Source organism: Chiloscyllium punctatum, chromosome 22 (genome assembly GCF_047496795.1).
Source record: "Chiloscyllium punctatum isolate Juve2018m chromosome 22, sChiPun1.3, whole genome shotgun sequence".
NCBI classification, from domain to species: Eukaryota; Metazoa; Chordata; class Chondrichthyes; order Orectolobiformes; family Hemiscylliidae; genus Chiloscyllium; species Chiloscyllium punctatum.
The window spans coordinates 3,451,864-3,469,814 of NC_092760.1; positions in this window are offsets into that span (position 1 = coordinate 3,451,864).

Below are 17,951 nucleotides of genomic sequence, written 5' to 3' on the forward strand. Positions count from 1 at the left end.
CTGAAACAGAAGGGCTGAAAAAGTGGGGCTGAAACAGAGGGCGAGAAACAGAGGGGCTGAATCAGAGGGGCAGAATCAGAGGGGCTGAAATAGAGGGGCTGAAACAGAGGGGCTGAAACAGAGGGCTAGAAACAGAGGTGATGAAACAGAGGGGCTGAAACAGAGGGGCTGAAACAGAGGGGCTGAAACAGAGGGCGAGAAATAGATGGGCTGAAACAGAGTGCGAGAAACAGAAGGGCTGAAACAGAGGGCGAGAAACAGAGGGGCTGAAACAGAGGGGCTGAAACAGAGGTGCTGAAACAGAGGGCGAGAAACAGAGGGGCTGAAACACAGGGCGAGAAACAGTGGGGCTGAATCAGAGGGGCTGAAACAGAGGGCGAGAAACAGAGGGGCTGAAACAAAGGGGCTGAAACAGAGGGGCTGAATCAGAGGGGCTGATTCAGAGGAGCTGAAACAGAGGGGCTGAATCAGAGGGGCAAATTCAGAGGGGCTGAAACTGAGGGGCTGAATCAGAGGGGCTGAAACAGAGGGCGAGAAACTGAGGGGATGAAACAGAGGGCGAGAAACAGAGGGGCTGAAACAGAGGGGGAGAAACAGAGGGCGAGAAACAGAGGGGCTGAAACAGAGGGGCTGAAACAGAGGGGCTGAAACAGAGGGGCTGAAACAGAGGGCGAGAAATAGATGGGCTGAAACAGAGGGCGAGAAACAGAAGGGCAGAAACAGATGGCGAGAAACAGAGGGGCTGAAACAGAGGGGCTTAAACAGAGGGCGAGAAACAGAGGGGCTGAAACAGAGGGCGAGAAACAGAGGGGCTGAAACAGAAGGGATGAAACAGAGGGGCTGAAACAGAGGGGCTGAAACTGAGGGGCTGAAACAGAGGGGCTGAAACAGAGGGCGAGAAATAGTTGGGCTGAAACAGAGAGCGAGAAACAGAGGCGCTGAAACAGAGGGCGAGAAACAGAGGGGCTGAAACAGAGGGCGAGAAACAGAGGGTCTGAAACAGAGGGGCTGAAACAGAGGGGCTGAAACAGAGGGCGAGAAACAGAGGGGCTGAAACAGAGGGCGAGAAACAGAGGGGCTGAATCAGAGGGGCTAAAACAGTGGGCGAGAAACAGAGGGGCTGAAACACAGGTCGAGAAACAGAGGGGCTGAAACAGAGGGCGAGAAACAGAGGGGCTGAAACAGAGGGCGAGAAACAGAGGGGCTGAAACAGAGGGGGAGAAACAGAGGGCGAGAAACAGAGGGACTGAAACAGAGGGGCTTAAACAGAGGGGCTGAAACAGAGGGGCTGAAACAGAGGGCGAGAAACAGAGGGGCTGAAACAGAGGGGCTGAAACAGAGGGGATGAAACAGAGGGGCTGAAACAGAGGGCGAGAAATAGATGGGCAGAAACAGAGGGCGAGAAACAGAAGGGCAGAAACAGAGGGCGAGAAACAGAGGGGCTGAAACAGAGGGGCTGAAACAGAGGACTGAAACAGAGGGGCTGAATCAGACGGGCTGAAACAGAGGGGCTGAAACAGAGGGCGAGAAACTGAGGGGATGAAACAGAGGGCGAGAAACAGAGGGGCTGAAACAGAGGGGGAGAAACAGAGGGCGAGAAACAGAGGGACTGAAACAGAGGGGCTTAAACAGAGGGGCTGAAACAGAGGGGCTGAAACAGAGGGCGAGAAACAGAGGGGCTGAAACAGAGGGGCTGAAACAGAGGGGATGAAACAGAGGGGCTGAAACAGAGGGCGAGAAATAGATGGGCAGAAACAGAGGGCGAGAAACAGAAGGGCAGAAACAGAGGGCGAGAAACAGAGGGGCTGAAACAGAGGGGCTGAAACAGAGGACTGAAACAGAGGGTGAGAAACAGAGGGGCTGAAACAGAGGGCGAGAAACAGAGGGGCTGATCAGAGGGGCTGAAACAGAGGGCGAGAAACAGAGGGGCTGAAACAGAGGGGCTGAAACAGAGGGGCTGAATCAGAGGGGCTGATTCAGAGGAGCTGAAACAGAGCGGCTGAATCAGAGGGGCAGATTCAGAGGGGCTGAAACTGAGGGGCTGAATCAGAGGGGCTGAAACAGAGGGTGAGAAACAGAGGGCGAGAAACAGAGTGGCTGAAACAGAGGGGCTGAGACAGAGAGCGCGAAACAGAGGGGCTGAAACAGAGGGGCTGAAAGAGAGGGGCTAAATCAGAGTGGCAGAAACAGAGGGCGAGAAACAGAGGGGCTGAAACAGAGGGCGAGAAACAGAGGGGCTGAAACAGAGGGCGAGAAACAGAGGGGCTGAAACAGAGGGGCTGAAACAGAAGGGCTGAAAAAGTGGGGCTGAAACAGAGGGCGAGAAACAGAGGGGCTGAATCAGAGGGGCAGAATCAGAGGGGCTGAAATAGAGGGGCTGAAACAGAGGGGCTGAAACAGAGGGCTAGAAACAGAGGTGCTGAAACAGAGGGGCTGAAACAGAGGGGCTGAAACAGAGGGGCTGAAACAGAGGGCGAGAAATAGATGGGCTGAAACAGAGTGCGAGAAACAGAAGGGCTGAAACAGAGGGCGAGAAATAGATGGGCTGAAACAGAGTGCGAGAAACAGAAGGGCTGAAACAGAGGGCGAGAAACAGAGGGGCTGAAACAGAGGGGCTGAAACAGAGGTGCTGAAACAGAGGGCGAGAAACAGAGGGGCTGAAACAGAGGGCGAGAAACAGTGGGGCTGAAACTGAGGGGCTGAAACAGAGGGGCTGAAACAGAGGGCGAGAAATAGTTGGGCTGAAACAGAGAGCGAGAAACAGAGGCGCTGAAACAGAGGGCGAGAAACAGAGGGGCTGAAACAGAGGGCGAGAAACAGAGGGTCTGAAACAGAGGGGCTGAAACAGAGGGGCTGAAACAGAGGGCGAGAAACAGAGGGGCTGAAACAGAGGGCGAGAAACAGAGGGGCTGAATCAGAGGGGCTAAAACAGTGGGCGAGAAACAGAGGGGCTGAAACACAGGTCGAGAAACAGAGGGGCTGAAACAGAGGGCGAGAAACAGAGGGGCTGAAACAGAGGGGCTGAAACAGAGTGGCTGAAACAGAGGGGCTGAAACAGAGGGCGAGAAACAGAGGGGCAGAAACAGAGGGCGAGAAACAGAGGGGATGAAACAGAGGGCGAGAAACAGAGGGCGAGAAATAGATGGGCTGAAACAGAGTGCGAGAAACAGAAGGGCTGAAACAGAGGGCGAGAAACAGAGGGGCTGAAACAGAGGGGCTGAAACAGAGGTGCTGAAACAGAGGGCGAGAAACAGAGGGGCTGAAACAGAGGGCGAGAAACAGTGGGGCTGAAACTGAGGGGCTGAAACAGAGGGGCTGAAACAGAGGGCGAGAAATAGTTGGGCTGAAACAGAGAGCGAGAAACAGAGGCGCTGAAACAGAGGGCGAGAAACAGAGGGGCTGAAACAGAGGGCGAGAAACAGAGGGTCTGAAACAGAGGGGCTGAAACAGAGGGGCTGAAACAGAGGGCGAGAAACAGAGGGGCTGAAACAGAGGGCGAGAAACAGAGGGGCTGAATCAGAGGGGCTAAAACAGTGGGCGAGAAACAGAGGGGCTGAAACACAGGTCGAGAAACAGAGGGGCTGAAACAGAGGGCGAGAAACAGAGGGGCTGAAACAGAGGGGCTGAAACAGAGTGGCTGAAACAGAGGGGCTGAAACAGAGGGCGAGAAACAGAGGGGCAGAAACAGAGGGCGAGAAACAGAGGGGATGAAACAGAGGGCGAGAAACAGAGGGCGAGAAACAGAGTGGCTGAAACAGAAGTGCTGAAACAGAGGGGCTGAAACAGAGGGCGAGAAACAGAGGGGCTGAATCAGAGGGGCTGAATCAGAGGGGCTGAAATAGAGGGGCTGAAACAGAGGGCGAGAAACAGAGGGGCTGATTCAGAGGGGTAAAACATAGGGGCTGAATCAGAGGGGCTGAAACAGAGAGCGCGAAACAGAGGGGCTGAAACAGAGGGCGAGGAACAGAGGGGCTGAAACAGAGGGGCTGAAACAGAGGGGCTAAATCAGAGGGGCAGAAACAGAGGGCGAGAAACAGAGGGGCTGAAACTGAGGGGCTGATTCACAGGGGCTGAAACAGAGGGGCTGAATCAGAGGGGCTGAAACAGAGGGCGAGAAACAGAGGGGCTGAAACAGAGGGCGAGAAACAGAGGGGCAGAAACAGAGGGCGAGAAACAGAGTGGCTGAAACAGAGGGGCTGAAATAGAGAGCGCGAAACAGAGGGGCTGAAACAGAGGGCGAGAAACAGTGGGGCTGAAACAGAGGGGCTGAAACAGAGGGGCTAAATCAGAGGGGCAGAAACAGAGGGCGAGAAACAGAGGGCGAGAAACAGAGGGACTGAAACAGAGGGGCTGAAACAGAGGGGCTGAAACAGAGGGCGAGAAACAGAGGGGCTGAAACAGAGGGCGAGAAACAGAGGGGCTGAAACAGAGGGCGAGAAACAGAGGGGCTGAAAAAGAGGGGCTGAAACAGAGGGGCTGAAACAGAGGGCGCGAAATAGATGGGCTCTAACAGAGGGCGAGAAACAGAGGCGCTGAAACAGAGGGTGAGAAACAGAGGGGCTGAAACAGAGGGCGAGAAACAGAGGGGCTGAAACAGAGGGGCTGAAACAGAGGGCGAGAAACAGAGGGGCTGAAACAGAGGGCGAGAAACAGAGGGGCTGAATCAGAGGGGCTGAAACAGTGGGCGAGAAACAGAGGGGCTGAAACAGAGGGCGAGAAACAGAGGGGCTGAAACAGAGGGGCTGAAACAGAGGGGCTGAAACAGAGGGCGAGAAACAGAGGGGCAGAATCAGAGGGCGAGAAACAGAGGGGATGAAAGAGAGAGCGAGAAACAGAGGGGCTGAAACAGAGGGGCTGAAACAGAAGGGCTGAAACAGAGGGGCTGAAACAGAGGGGCTGAAACAGAGGGCGAGAAACAGAGGCTCTGAAACAGAGGGCGAGAAACAGAGGGGCTGAATCAGAGGGGCTGAAACAGTGGGCGAGAAACAGAGGAGCTGAAACAGAGGGCGAGAAACAGAGGGCCTGAAACAGAGGGCGAGAAACAGAGGGGCTGAAACAGAGTGGCTGAAACAGAGGGCGAGAAACAGAGGAGCTGAAACAGAGGGCGAGAAACAGAGGTACTGAAACAGAGGGGCTGAAACAGAGGGCGAGAAACAGAGGGGCTGAAACAGAGGGCGAGAAACAGAGGGTGAGAAACAGAGGGGCTGAAACAGACGGTGAGAAACAGAGGGGTTGAAACAGAGGGCGAGAAACAGAGGGGCTGAAACAGAGGGCGAGAAACAGAGGGGCTGAATCAGAGGGGCTGATTCAGAGGGGTGAAACAGAGGTGCTGAATCAGAGGGGCTGAAACAGAGGGCGAGAAACAGAGGGGCAGAAACAGAGGGCGAGAAACAGAGGGGCTGAAACAGAGGTGCTGAAACAGAGGGGCTAAATCAGAGGGGCAGAAACAGAGGGCGAGAAACAGAGGAGCTGAAACAGAGTGCGAGAAACTGAGGGGCTGAAACAGAGGGGCTGAAACAGAGGGGCTGAAACAGAGGGCGAGAAACTGAGGGGATGAAACAGAGGGCGAGAAACAGAGGGGCTGAAACAGAGGGGGAGAAACAGAGGGCGAGAAACAGAGGGACTGAAACAGAGGGGCTTAAACAGAGGGGCTGAAACAGAGGGGCTGAAACAGAGGGCGAGAAACAGAGGGGCTGAAACAGAGGGGCTGAAACAGAGGGGATGAAACAGAGGGGCTGAAACAGAGGGCGAGAAATAGATGGGCAGAAACAGAGGGCGAGAAACAGAAGGGCAGAAACAGAGGGCGAGAAACAGAGGGGCTGAAACAGAGGGGCTGAAACAGAGGACTGAAACAGAGGGTGAGAAACAGAGGGGCTGAAACAGAGGGCGAGAAACAGAGGGGCTGATCAGAGGGGCTGAAACAGAGGGCGAGAAACAGAGGGGCTGAAACAGAGGGGCTGAAACAGAGGGGCTGAATCAGAGGGGCTGATTCAGAGGAGCTGAAACAGAGCGGCTGAATCAGAGGGGCAGATTCAGAGGGGCTGAAACTGAGGGGCTGAATCAGAGGGGCTGAAACAGAGGGTGAGAAACAGAGGGGCAGAAACAGAGGGCGAGAAACAGAGTGGCTGAAACAGAGGGGCTGAAACAGAGAGCGCGAAACAGAGGGGCTGAAACAGAGGGGCTAAATCAGAGTGGCAGAAACAGAGGGCGTGAAACAGAGGGGCTGGAACAGAGGCGAGAAACAGAGGGGCTGAAACAGAGGGGCTGAAACAAAGGGGCTGAAACAGAGGGCGAGAAACAGAGGGGCAGAAACAGAGGGCGAGAAACAGAGGGGCTGAAACAGAGGGCGAGAAACAGAGGCGCTGAAACAGAGGGGCTGAAACAGAAGGGCTGAAAAAGTGGGGCTGAAACAGAGGGCGAGAAACAGAGGGGCTGAATCAGAGGGGCAGAATCAGAGGGGCTGAAATAGAGGGGCTGAAACAGAGGGGCTGAAACAGAGGGCTAGAAACAGAGGTGATGAAACAGAGGGGCTGAAACAGAGGGGCTGAAACAGAGGGGCTGAAACAGAGGGCGAGAAATAGATGGGCTGAAACAGAGTGCGAGAAACAGAAGGGCTGAAACAGAGGGCGAGAAACAGAGGGGCTGAAACAGAGGGGCTGAAACAGAGGTGCTGAAACAGAGGGCGAGAAACAGAGGGGCTGAAACAGAGGGCGAGAAACAGTGGGGCTGAATCAGAGGGGCTGAAACAGAGGGCGAGAAACAGAGGGGCTGAAACAAAGGGGCTGAAACAGAGGGGCTGAATCAGAGGGGCTGATTCAGAGGAGCTGAAACAGAGGGGCTGAATCAGAGGGGCAAATTCAGAGGGGCTGAAACTGAGGGGCTGAATCAGAGGGGCTGAAACAGAGGGCGAGAAACTGAGGGGATGAAACAGAGGGCGAGAAACAGAGGGGCTGAAACAGAGGGGGAGAAACAGAGGGCGAGAAACAGAGGGGCTGAAACAGAGGGGCTGAAACAGAGGGGCTGAAACAGAGGGGCTGAAACAGAGGGCGAGAAATAGATGGGCTGAAACAGAGGGCGAGAAACAGAAGGGCAGAAACAGATGGCGAGAAACAGAGGGGCTGAAACAGAGGGGCTTAAACAGAGGGCGAGAAACAGAGGGGCTGAAACAGAGGGCGAGAAACAGAGGGGCTGAAACAGAAGGGATGAAACAGAGGGGCTGAAACAGAGGGGCTGAAACTGAGGGGCTGAAACAGAGGGGCTGAAACAGAGGGCGAGAAATAGTTGGGCTGAAACAGAGAGCGAGAAACAGAGGCGCTGAAACAGAGGGCGAGAAACAGAGGGGCTGAAACAGAGGGCGAGAAACAGAGGGTCTGAAACAGAGGGGCTGAAACAGAGGGGCTGAAACAGAGGGCGAGAAACAGAGGGGCTGAAACAGAGGGCGAGAAACAGAGGGGCTGAATCAGAGGGGCTAAAACAGTGGGCGAGAAACAGAGGGGCTGAAACACAGGTCGAGAAACAGAGGGGCTGAAACAGAGGGCGAGAAACAGAGGGGCTGAAACAGAGGGGCTGAAACAGAGTGGCTGAAACAGAGGGGCTGAAACAGAGAGCGCGAGACAGAGGGGCTGAAACAGAGGGGCTGAAAGAGAGGGGCTAAATCAGAGTGGCAGAAACAGAGGGCGAGAAACAGAGGGGCTGAAACAGAGGCGAGAAACAGAGGGGCTGAAACAGAGGGGCTGAAACAGAAGGGCTGAAAAAGTGGGGCTGAAACAGAGGGCGAGAAACAGAGGGGCTGAATCAGAGGGGCAGAATCAGAGGGGCTGAAATAGAGGGGCTGAAACAGAGGGGCTGAAACAGAGGGCTAGAAACAGAGGTGCTGAAACAGAGGGGCTGAAACAGAGGGGCTGAAACAGAGGGGCTGAAACAGAGGGCGAGAAATAGATGGGCTGAAACAGAGTGCGAGAAACAGAAGGGCTGAAACAGAGGGCGAGAAACAGAGGGGCTGAAACAGAGGGGCTGAAACAGAGGTGCTGAAACAGAGGGCGAGAAACAGAGGGGCTGAAACAGAGGGCGAGAAACAGAGGGGCTGAATCAGAGGGGCTGAAACAGAGGGCGAGAAACAGAGGGGCTGAAACAAAGGGGCTGAAACAGAGGGGCTGAATCAGAGGGGCTGATTCAGAGGAGCTGAAACAGAGGGGCTGAATCAGAGGGGCAAATTCAGAGGGGCTGAAACTGAGGGGCTGAATCAGAGGGGCTGAAACAGAGGGCGAGAAACTGAGGGGATGAAACAGAGGGCGAGAAACAGAGGGGCTGAAACAGAGGGGGAGAAACAGAGGGCGAGAAACAGAGGGACTGAAACAGAGGGGCTTAAACAGAGGGGCTGAAACAGAGGGGCTGAAACAGAGGGCGAGAAACAGAGGGGCTGAAACAGAGGGGCTGAAACAGAGGGGATGAAACAGAGGGGCTGAAACAGAGGGCGAGAAATAGATGGGCTGAAACAGAGGGCGAGAAACAGAAGGGCAGAAACAGAGGGCGAGAAACAGAGGGGCTGAAACAGAGGGGCTGAAACATAGGACTGAAACAGAGGGTGAGAAACAGAGGGGCTGAAACAGAGGGCGAGAAACAGTGGGGCAGAATCAGAGGGGCTGAAACAGAGGGCGAGAAACAGAGGGGCTAAAACAGAGGGGCTGAAACAGAGGGCGAGAAACAGAGGGGCTGAAACAGAGGGCGAGAAACAGAGGGGCTGAATCAGAGGGGCTGAAACAGTGGGCGAGAAACAGAGGGGCTGAAACAGAGGGCGAGAAACAGAGGGGCTGAAACAGAGGGGCTGAAACAGAGGGGCTGAAACAGAGGGCGAGAAACAGAGGGGCTGAATCAGAGGGCGAGAAACAGAGGGGATGAAAGAGAGAGCGAGAAACAGAGGGGCTGAAACAGAGGGGCTGAAACAGAAGGGCTGAAACAGAGGGGCTGAAACAGAGGGGCTGAATCAGAGGGGCTGAAACAGTGGGCGAGAAACAGAGGGGCTGAAACAGAGGGCGAGAAACAGAGGGCCTGAAACAGAGGGCGAGAAACAGAGGGGCTGAAACAGAGTGGCTGAAACAGAGGGCGAGAAACAGAGGAGCTGAAACAGAGGGCGAGAAACAGAGGTACTGAAACAGAGGGGCTGAAACAGAGGGCGAGAAACAGAGGGGCTGAAACAGAGGGCGAGAAACAGAGGGTGAGAAACAGAGGGGCTGAAACAGACGGTGAGAAACAGAGGGGTTGAAACAGAGGGCGAGAAACAGAGGGGCTGAAACAGAGGGCGAGAAACAGAGGGGCTGAATCAGAGGGGCTGATTCAGAGGGGTGAAACAGAGGTGCTGAATCAGAGGGGCTGAAACAGAGGGCGAGAAACAGAGGGGCAGAAACAGAGGGCGAGAAACAGAGGGGCTGAAACAGAGGAGCTGAAACAGAGGGGCTAAATCAGAGGGGCAGAAACAGAGGGCGAGAAACAGAGGAGCTGAAACAGAGTGCGAGAAACTGAGGGGCTGAAACAGAGGGGCTGAAACAGAGGGGCTGAAACAGAGGGCGAGAAACTGAGGGGATGAAACAGAGGGCGAGAAACAGAGGGGCTGAAACAGAGGGGGAGAAACAGAGGGCGAGAAACAGAGGGACTGAAACAGAGGGGCTTAAACAGAGGGGCTGAAACAGAGGGGCTGAAACAGAGGGCGAGAAACAGAGGGGCTGAAACAGAGGGGCTGAAACAGAGGGGATGAAACAGAGGGGCTGAAACAGAGGGCGAGAAATAGATGGGCAGAAACAGAGGGCGAGAAACAGAAGGGCAGAAACAGAGGGCGAGAAACAGAGGGGCTGAAACAGAGGGGCTGAAACAGAGGACTGAAACAGAGGGTGAGAAACAGAGGGGCTGAAACAGAGGGCGAGAAACAGAGGGGCTGAAACAGAGGGGCTGAAACAGAGGGGCTGAATCAGAGGGGCTGATTCAGAGGAGCTGAAACAGAGCGGCTGAATCAGAGGGGCAGATTCAGAGGGGCTGAAACTGAGGGGCTGAATCAGAGGGGCTGAAACAGAGGGTGAGAAACAGAGGGGCAGAAACAGAGGGCGAGAAACAGAGTGGCTGAAACAGAGGGGCTGAAACAGAGAGCGCGAAACAGAGGGGCTGAAACAGAGGGGCTAAATCAGAGTGGCAGAAACAGAGGGCGTGAAACAGAGGGGCTGGAACAGAGGCGAGAAACAGAGGGGCTGAAACAGAGGGGCTGAAACAAAGGGGCTGAAACAGAGGGCGAGAAACAGAGGGGCAGAAACAGAGGGCGAGAAACAGAGGGGCTGAAACAGAGGGCGAGAAACAGAGGGGCTGAAACAGAGGGGCTGAAACAGAAGGGCTGAAAAAGTGGGGCTGAAACAGAGGGCGAGAAACAGAGGGGCTGAATCAGAGGGGCAGAATCAGAGTGGCTGAAATAGAGGGGCTGAAACAGAGGGGCTGAAACAGAGGGCTAGAAACAGAGGTGCTGAAACAGATAGGCTGAAACAGAGGGGCTGAGGCAGAGGGGCTGAAACAGAGGGCGAGAAATAGATGGGCTGAAACAGAGTGCGAGAAACAGAAGGGCTGAAACAGAGGGCGAGAAACAGAGGGGCTGAAACAGAGGGGCTGAAACAGAGGTGCTGAAACAGAGGGCGAGAAACAGAGGGGCTGAAACAGAGGGCGAGAAACAGTGGGGCTGAATCAGAGTGGCTGAAACAGAGGGGCTGAAACAGAGAGCGCGAAACAGAGGGGCTGAAACAGAGGGGCTAAATCAGAGTGGCAGAAACAGAGGGCGTGAAACAGAGGGGCTGGAACAGAGGCGAGAAACAGAGGGGCTGAAACAGAGGGGCTGAAACAAAGGGGCTGAAACAGAGGGCGAGAAACAGAGGGGCAGAAACAGAGGGCGAGAAACAGAGGGGCTGAAACAGAGGGCGAGAAACAGAGGGGCTGAAACAGAGGGGCTGAAACAGAAGGGCTGAAAAAGTGGGGCTGAAACAGAGGGCGAGAAACAGAGGGGCTGAATCAGAGGGGCAGAATCAGAGTGGCTGAAATAGAGGGGCTGAAACAGAGGGGCTGAAACAGAGGGCTAGAAACAGAGGTGCTGAAACAGATAGGCTGAAACAGAGGGGCTGAGGCAGAGGGGCTGAAACAGAGGGCGAGAAATAGATGGGCTGAAACAGAGTGCGAGAAACAGAAGGGCTGAAACAGAGGGCGAGAAACAGAGGGGCTGAAACAGAGGGGCTGAAACAGAGGTGCTGAAACAGAGGGCGAGAAACAGAGGGGCTGAAACAGAGGGCGAGAAACAGTGGGGCTGAATCAGAGGGGCTGAAACAGAGGGCGAGAAACAGAGGGTGAGAAACAGAGGGGCTGAAACAGACGGTGAGAAACAGAGGGGTTGAAACAGAGGGCGAGAAACAGAGGGGCTGAAACAGAGGGCGAGAAACAGAGGGGCTGAATCAGAGGGGCTGATTCAGAGGGGTGAAACAGAGGTGCTGAATCAGAGGGGCTGAAACAGAGGGCGAGAAACAGAGGGGCAGAAACAGAGGGCGAGAAACAGAGGGGCTGAAACAGAGGAGCTGAAACAGAGGGGCTAAATCAGAGGGGCAGAAACAGAGGGCGAGAAACAGAGGAGCTGAAACAGAGTGCGAGAAACTGAGGGGCTGAAACAGAGGGGCTGAAACAGAGGGGCTGAAACAGAGGGCGAGAAACTGAGGGGATGAAACAGAGGGCGAGAAACAGAGGGGCTGAAACAGAGGGGGAGAAACAGAGGGCGAGAAACAGAGGGACTGAAACAGAGGGGCTTAAACAGAGGGGCTGAAACAGAGGGGCTGAAACAGAGGGCGAGAAACAGAGGGGCTGAAACAGAGGGGCTGAAACAGAGGGGATGAAACAGAGGGGCTGAAACAGAGGGCGAGAAATAGATGGGCAGAAACAGAGGGCGAGAAACAGAAGGGCAGAAACAGAGGGCGAGAAACAGAGGGGCTGAAACAGAGGGGCTGAAACAGAGGACTGAAACAGAGGGTGAGAAACAGAGGGGCTGAAACAGAGGGCGAGAAACAGAGGGGCTGAAACAGAGGGGCTGAAACAGAGGGGCTGAATCAGAGGGGCTGATTCAGAGGAGCTGAAACAGAGCGGCTGAATCAGAGGGGCAGATTCAGAGGGGCTGAAACTGAGGGGCTGAATCAGAGGGGCTGAAACAGAGGGTGAGAAACAGAGGGGCAGAAACAGAGGGCGAGAAACAGAGTGGCTGAAACAGAGGGGCTGAAACAGAGAGCGCGAAACAGAGGGGCTGAAACAGAGGGGCTAAATCAGAGTGGCAGAAACAGAGGGCGTGAAACAGAGGGGCTGGAACAGAGGCGAGAAACAGAGGGGCTGAAACAGAGGGGCTGAAACAAAGGGGCTGAAACAGAGGGCGAGAAACAGAGGGGCAGAAACAGAGGGCGAGAAACAGAGGGGCTGAAACAGAGGGCGAGAAACAGAGGGGCTGAAACAGAGGGGCTGAAACAGAAGGGCTGAAAAAGTGGGGCTGAAACAGAGGGCGAGAAACAGAGGGGCTGAATCAGAGGGGCAGAATCAGAGTGGCTGAAATAGAGGGGCTGAAACAGAGGGGCTGAAACAGAGGGCTAGAAACAGAGGTGCTGAAACAGATAGGCTGAAACAGAGGGGCTGAGGCAGAGGGGCTGAAACAGAGGGCGAGAAATAGATGGGCTGAAACAGAGTGCGAGAAACAGAAGGGCTGAAACAGAGGGCGAGAAACAGAGGGGCTGAAACAGAGGGGCTGAAACAGAGGTGCTGAAACAGAGGGCGAGAAACAGAGGGGCTGAAACAGAGGGCGAGAAACAGTGGGGCTGAATCAGAGGGGCTGAAACAGAGGGCGAGAAACAGAGGGGCTGAATCAGAGGGGCTGATTCAGAGGAGCTGAAACAGAGGGGCTGAATCAGAGGGGCAAATTCAGAGGGGCTGAAACTGAGGGGCTGAATCAGAGGGGCTGAAACAGAGGGCGAGAAACTGAGGGGATGAAACAGAGGGCGAGAAACAGAGGGGCTGAAACAGAGGGGGAGAAACAGAGGGCGAGAAACAGAGGGACTGAAACAGAGGGGCTTAAACAGAGGGGCTGAAACAGAGGGGCTGAAACAGAGGGCGAGAAACAGAGGGGCTGAAACAGAGGGGCTGAAACAGAGGGGATGAAACAGAGGGGCTGAAACAGAGGGCGAGAAATAGATGGGCTGAAACAGAGGGCGAGAAACAGAAGGGCAGAAACAGAGGGCGAGAAACAGAGGGGCTGAAACAGAGGGGCTGAAACATAGGACTGAAACAGAGGGTGAGAAACAGAGGGGCTGAAACAGAGGGCGAGAAACAGTGGGGCTGAATCAGAGGGGCTGAAACAGAGGGCGAGAAACAGAGGGGCTGAAACAGAGGGGCTGAAACAGAGGTGGCTGAAACAGAGGGCGAGAAACTGAGGGGATGAAACAGAGGGCGAGAAACAGAGGGGCTGAAACAGAGGGGGAGAAACAGAGGGCGAGAAACAGAGGGACTGAAACAGAGGGGCTTAAACAGAGGGGCTGAAACAGAGGGGCTGAAACAGAGGGCGAGAAACAGAGGGGCTGAAACAGAGTGGCTGAAACAGAGGGGCTGAAACAGAGAGCGCGAAACAGAGGGGCTGAAACAGAGGGGCTGAAAGAGAGGGGCTAAATCAGAGTGGCAGAAACAGAGGGCGAGAAACAGAGGGGCTGAAATAGAGGCGAGAAACAGAGGGGCTGAAACAGAGGGGCTGAAACAGAGGGGCTGAAACAGAGGGCGAGAAACAGAGGGGCAGAAACAGAGGGCGAGAAACAGAGGGGCTGAAACAGAGGGCGAGAAACAGAGGGGCTGAAACAGAGGGGCTGAAACAGAAGGGCTGAAAAAGTGGGGCTGAAACAGAGGGCGAGAAACAGAGGGGCTGAATCAGAGGGGCAGAATCAGAGGGGCTGAAATAGAGGGGCTGAAACAGAGGGGCTGAAACAGAGGGCTAGAAACAGAGGTGCTGAAACAGAGGGGCTGAAACAGAGGGGCTGAAACAGAGGAGCTGAAACAGAGGGCGAGAAATAGATGGGCTGAAACAGAGTGCGAGAAACAGAAGGGCTGAAACAGAGGGCGAGAAACAGAGGGGCTGAAACAGAGGGGCTGAAACAGAGGTGCTGAAACAGAGGGCGAGAAACAGAGGGGCTGAAACAGAGGGCGAGAAACAGAGGGGCTGAATCAGAGGGGCTGAAACAGAGGGCGAGAAACAGAGGGGCTGAAACAAAGGGGCTGAAACAGAGGGGCTGAATCAGAGGGGCTGATTCAGAGGAGCTGAAACAGAGGGGCTGAATCAGAGGGGCAAATTCTGAGGGGCTGAATCAGAGGGGCTGAAACAGAGGGCGAGAAACTGAGGGGATGAAACAGAGGGCGAGAAACAGAGGGGCTGAAACAGAGGGGGAGAAACAGAGGGCGAGAAACAGAGGGACTGAAACAGAGGGGCTTAAACAGAGGGGCTGAAACAGAGGGGCTGAAACAGAGGGCGAGAAATAGATGGGCTGAAACAGAGGGCGAGAAACAGAAGGGCAGAAACAGAGGGCGAGAAACAGAGGGGCTGAAACAGAGGGGCTGAAGCATAGGACTGAAACAGAGGGTGAGAAACAGAGGGGCTGAAGCATAGGACTGAAACAGAGGGTGAGAAACAGTGGGGCTGAATCAGAGGGGCTGAAACAGAGGGCGAGAAACAGAGGGGCTGAAACAGAGGGGCTGAAACAGAGGTGGCTGAAACAGAGGGCGAGAAACTGAGGGGATGAAACAGAGGGCGAGAAACAGAGGGGCTGAAACAGAGGGGGAGAAACAGAGGGCGAGAAACAGAGGGACTGAAACAGAGGGGCTTAAACAGAGGGGCTGAAACAGAGGGGCTGAAACAGAGGGCGAGAAACAGAGGGGCTGAAACAGAGTGGCTGAAACAGAGGGGCTGAAACAGAGAGCGCGAAACAGAGGGGCTGAAACAGAGGGGCTGAAAGAGAGGGTCTAAATCAGAGTGGCAGAAACAGAGGGCGAGAAACAGAGGGGCTGAAACAGAGGCGAGAAACAGAGGGGCTGAAACAGAGGGGCTGAAACAGAGGGGCTGAAACAGAGGGCGAGAAACAGAGGGGCAGAAACAGAGGGCGAGAAACAGAGGGGCTGAAACAGAGGGCGAGAAACAGAGGGGCTGAAACAGAGGGGCTGAAACAGAAGGGCTGAAAAAGTGGGGCTGAAACAGAGGGCGAGAAACAGAGGGGCTGAATCAGAGGGGCAGAATCAGAGGGGCTGAAATAGAGGGGCTGAAACAGAGGGGCTGAAACAGAGGGCTAGAAACAGAGGTGCTGAAACAGAGGGGCTGAAACAGAGGGGCTGAAACAGAGGAGCTGAAACAGAGGGCGAGAAATAGATGGGCTGAAACAGAGTGCGAGAAACAGAAGGGCTGAAACAGAGGGCGAGAAACAGAGGGGCTGAAACAGAGGGGCTGAAACAGAGGTGCTGAAACAGAGGGCGAGAAACAGAGGGGCTGAAACAGAGGGCGAGAAACAGAGGGGCTGAATCAGAGGGGCTGAAACAGAGGGCGAGAAACAGAGGGGCTGAAACAAAGGGGCTGAAACAGAGGGGCTGAATCAGAGGGGCTGATTCAGAGGAGCTGAAACAGAGGGGCTGAATCAGAGGGGCAAATTCAGAGGGGCTGAAACTGAGGGGCTGAATCAGAGGGGCTGAAACAGAGGGCGAGAAACTGAGGGGATGAAACAGAGGGCGAGAAACAGAGGGGCTGAAACAGAGGGGGAGAAACAGAGGGCGAGAAACAGAGGGACTGAAACAGAGGGGCTTAAACAGAGGGGCTGAAACAGAGGGGCTGAAACAGAGGGCGAGAAACAGAGGGGCTGAAACAGAGGGGCTGAAACAGAGGGGATGAAACAGAGGGGCTGAAACAGAGGGCGAGAAATAGATGGGCTGAAACAGAGGGCGAGAAACAGAAGGGCAGAAACAGAGGGCGAGAAACAGAGGGGCTGAAACAGAGGGGCTGAAACAGAGGACTGAAACAGAGGGTGAGAAACAGAGGGGCTGAAACAGAGGGCGAGAAACAGTGGGGCTGAATCAGAGGGGCTGAAACAGAGGGCGAGAAACAGAGGGGCTGAAACAGAGGGGCTGAAACAGAGGGGCTGAATCAGAGGGGCTGATTCAGAGGAGCTGAAACAGAGCGGCTGAATCAGAGGGGCAGATTCAGAGGGGCTGAAACTGAGGGGCTGAATCAGAGGGGCTGAAACAGAGGGCGAGAAACAGAGGGGCAGAAACAGAGGGCGAGAAACAGAGTGGCTGAAACAGAGGGGCTGAAACAGAGAGCGCGAAACAGAGGGGCTGAAACAGAGGGGCTGAAACAGAGGGGCTAAATCAGAGTGGCAGAAACAGAGGGCGAGAAACAGAGGGGCTGAAACAGAGGCGAGAAACAGAGGGGCTGAAACAGAGGGGCTGAAACAGAGGGGCTGAAACAGAGGGCGAGAAACAGAGGGGCAGAAACAGAGGGCGAGAAACAGAGGGGCTGAAACAGAGGGCGAGAAACAGAGGGGCTGAAACAGAGGGGCTGAAACAGAAGGGCTGAAAAAGAGGGGCTGAAACAGAGGGCGAGAAACAGAGGGGCTGAATCAGAGGGGCAGAATCAGAGGGGCTGAAATAGAGGGGCTGAAACAGAGGGGCTGAAACAGAGGGCGAGAAACAGAGGGGCTGAAACAGAGGGGCTGAAACAGAGGGGCTGAAACAAAGGGGCTGAAACAGAGGGCGAGAAATAGATGGGCTGAAACAGACGGCGAGAAACAGAAGGGCTGAAACAGAGGGCGAGAAAGAGAGGGGCTGAAACAGAGGGGCTGAAACAGAGGTGCTGAAACAGAGGGCGAGAAACAGAGGGGCTGAAACAGAGGGCGAGAAACAGAGGGGCTGAATCAGAGGGGCTGAAACAGAGGGCGAGAAACAGAGGGGCTGAAACAAAGGGGCTGAAACAGAGGGGCTGAATCAGAGGGGCTGATTCAGAGGAGCTGAAACAGAGGGGCTGAATCAGAGGGGCAAATTCAGAGGGGCTGAAACTGAGGGGCTGAATCAGAGGGGCTGAAACAGAGGGCGAGAAACAGAGGGGCTGAAACAGAGGGTGAGAAACAGAGGGGCAGAAACAGAGGGCGAGAAACAGAGTGGCTGAAACAGAGGGGCTGAAACAGAGGGGCTGGAACAGAGGGGCTGAATCAGAGGGGCTGAAACAGAGGGGCTGAATCAGATGGGCTGAATCAGGGGGGGGAAACAGAGGGGCTGAAACAGAGGGCGAGAAACAGAGGGGCTGAAACAGAGGTCGAGAAACAGAGGGGCTGAAACACAGGGGCTGAAACAGAGGGGCGGAAACAGAGGGGCTGAAAAAGAGGGGCTGAAACAGACGGGCTGAAACAGAGAGCCTGAAACAGAGGGCAAGAAAAAGAGGGGCTGAAACAGAGGGCGAAAAACAGAGGGGCTGAAACAGTGGGCGAGAAACAGAGGGTGAGAAACAGGGCGAGAAACAGAGGGGATGAAACAGAGGGGCTGAAACAGAGGGTCTGAAACAGAGGGGCTGAAACAGAGGGGCTGAATCAGTGGGCTGAAACAGAGGGCGAGAAACAGAGGGGCTGAAACAGAGGGCGAGAAACAGAGGGGCTGAAACAGAGGGCGAGAAACAGAGGGGCTGAAAAAGAGGGCGAGAAACAGAGGGGCTGAAACAGAGGGGCTGAAACAGAGGGTCTGAAACAGAGGGGCTGAAACAGAGGGGCTGAAACAGAGGGGCTGAAACAGAGGGCGAGAAACAGAGGGGATGAAACAGAGGGCGAGAAACAGAGGGGCTGAAACAGAGGGCGAGAAACAGAGGGCGAGAAACAGAGGGACTGAAACAGAGTGGC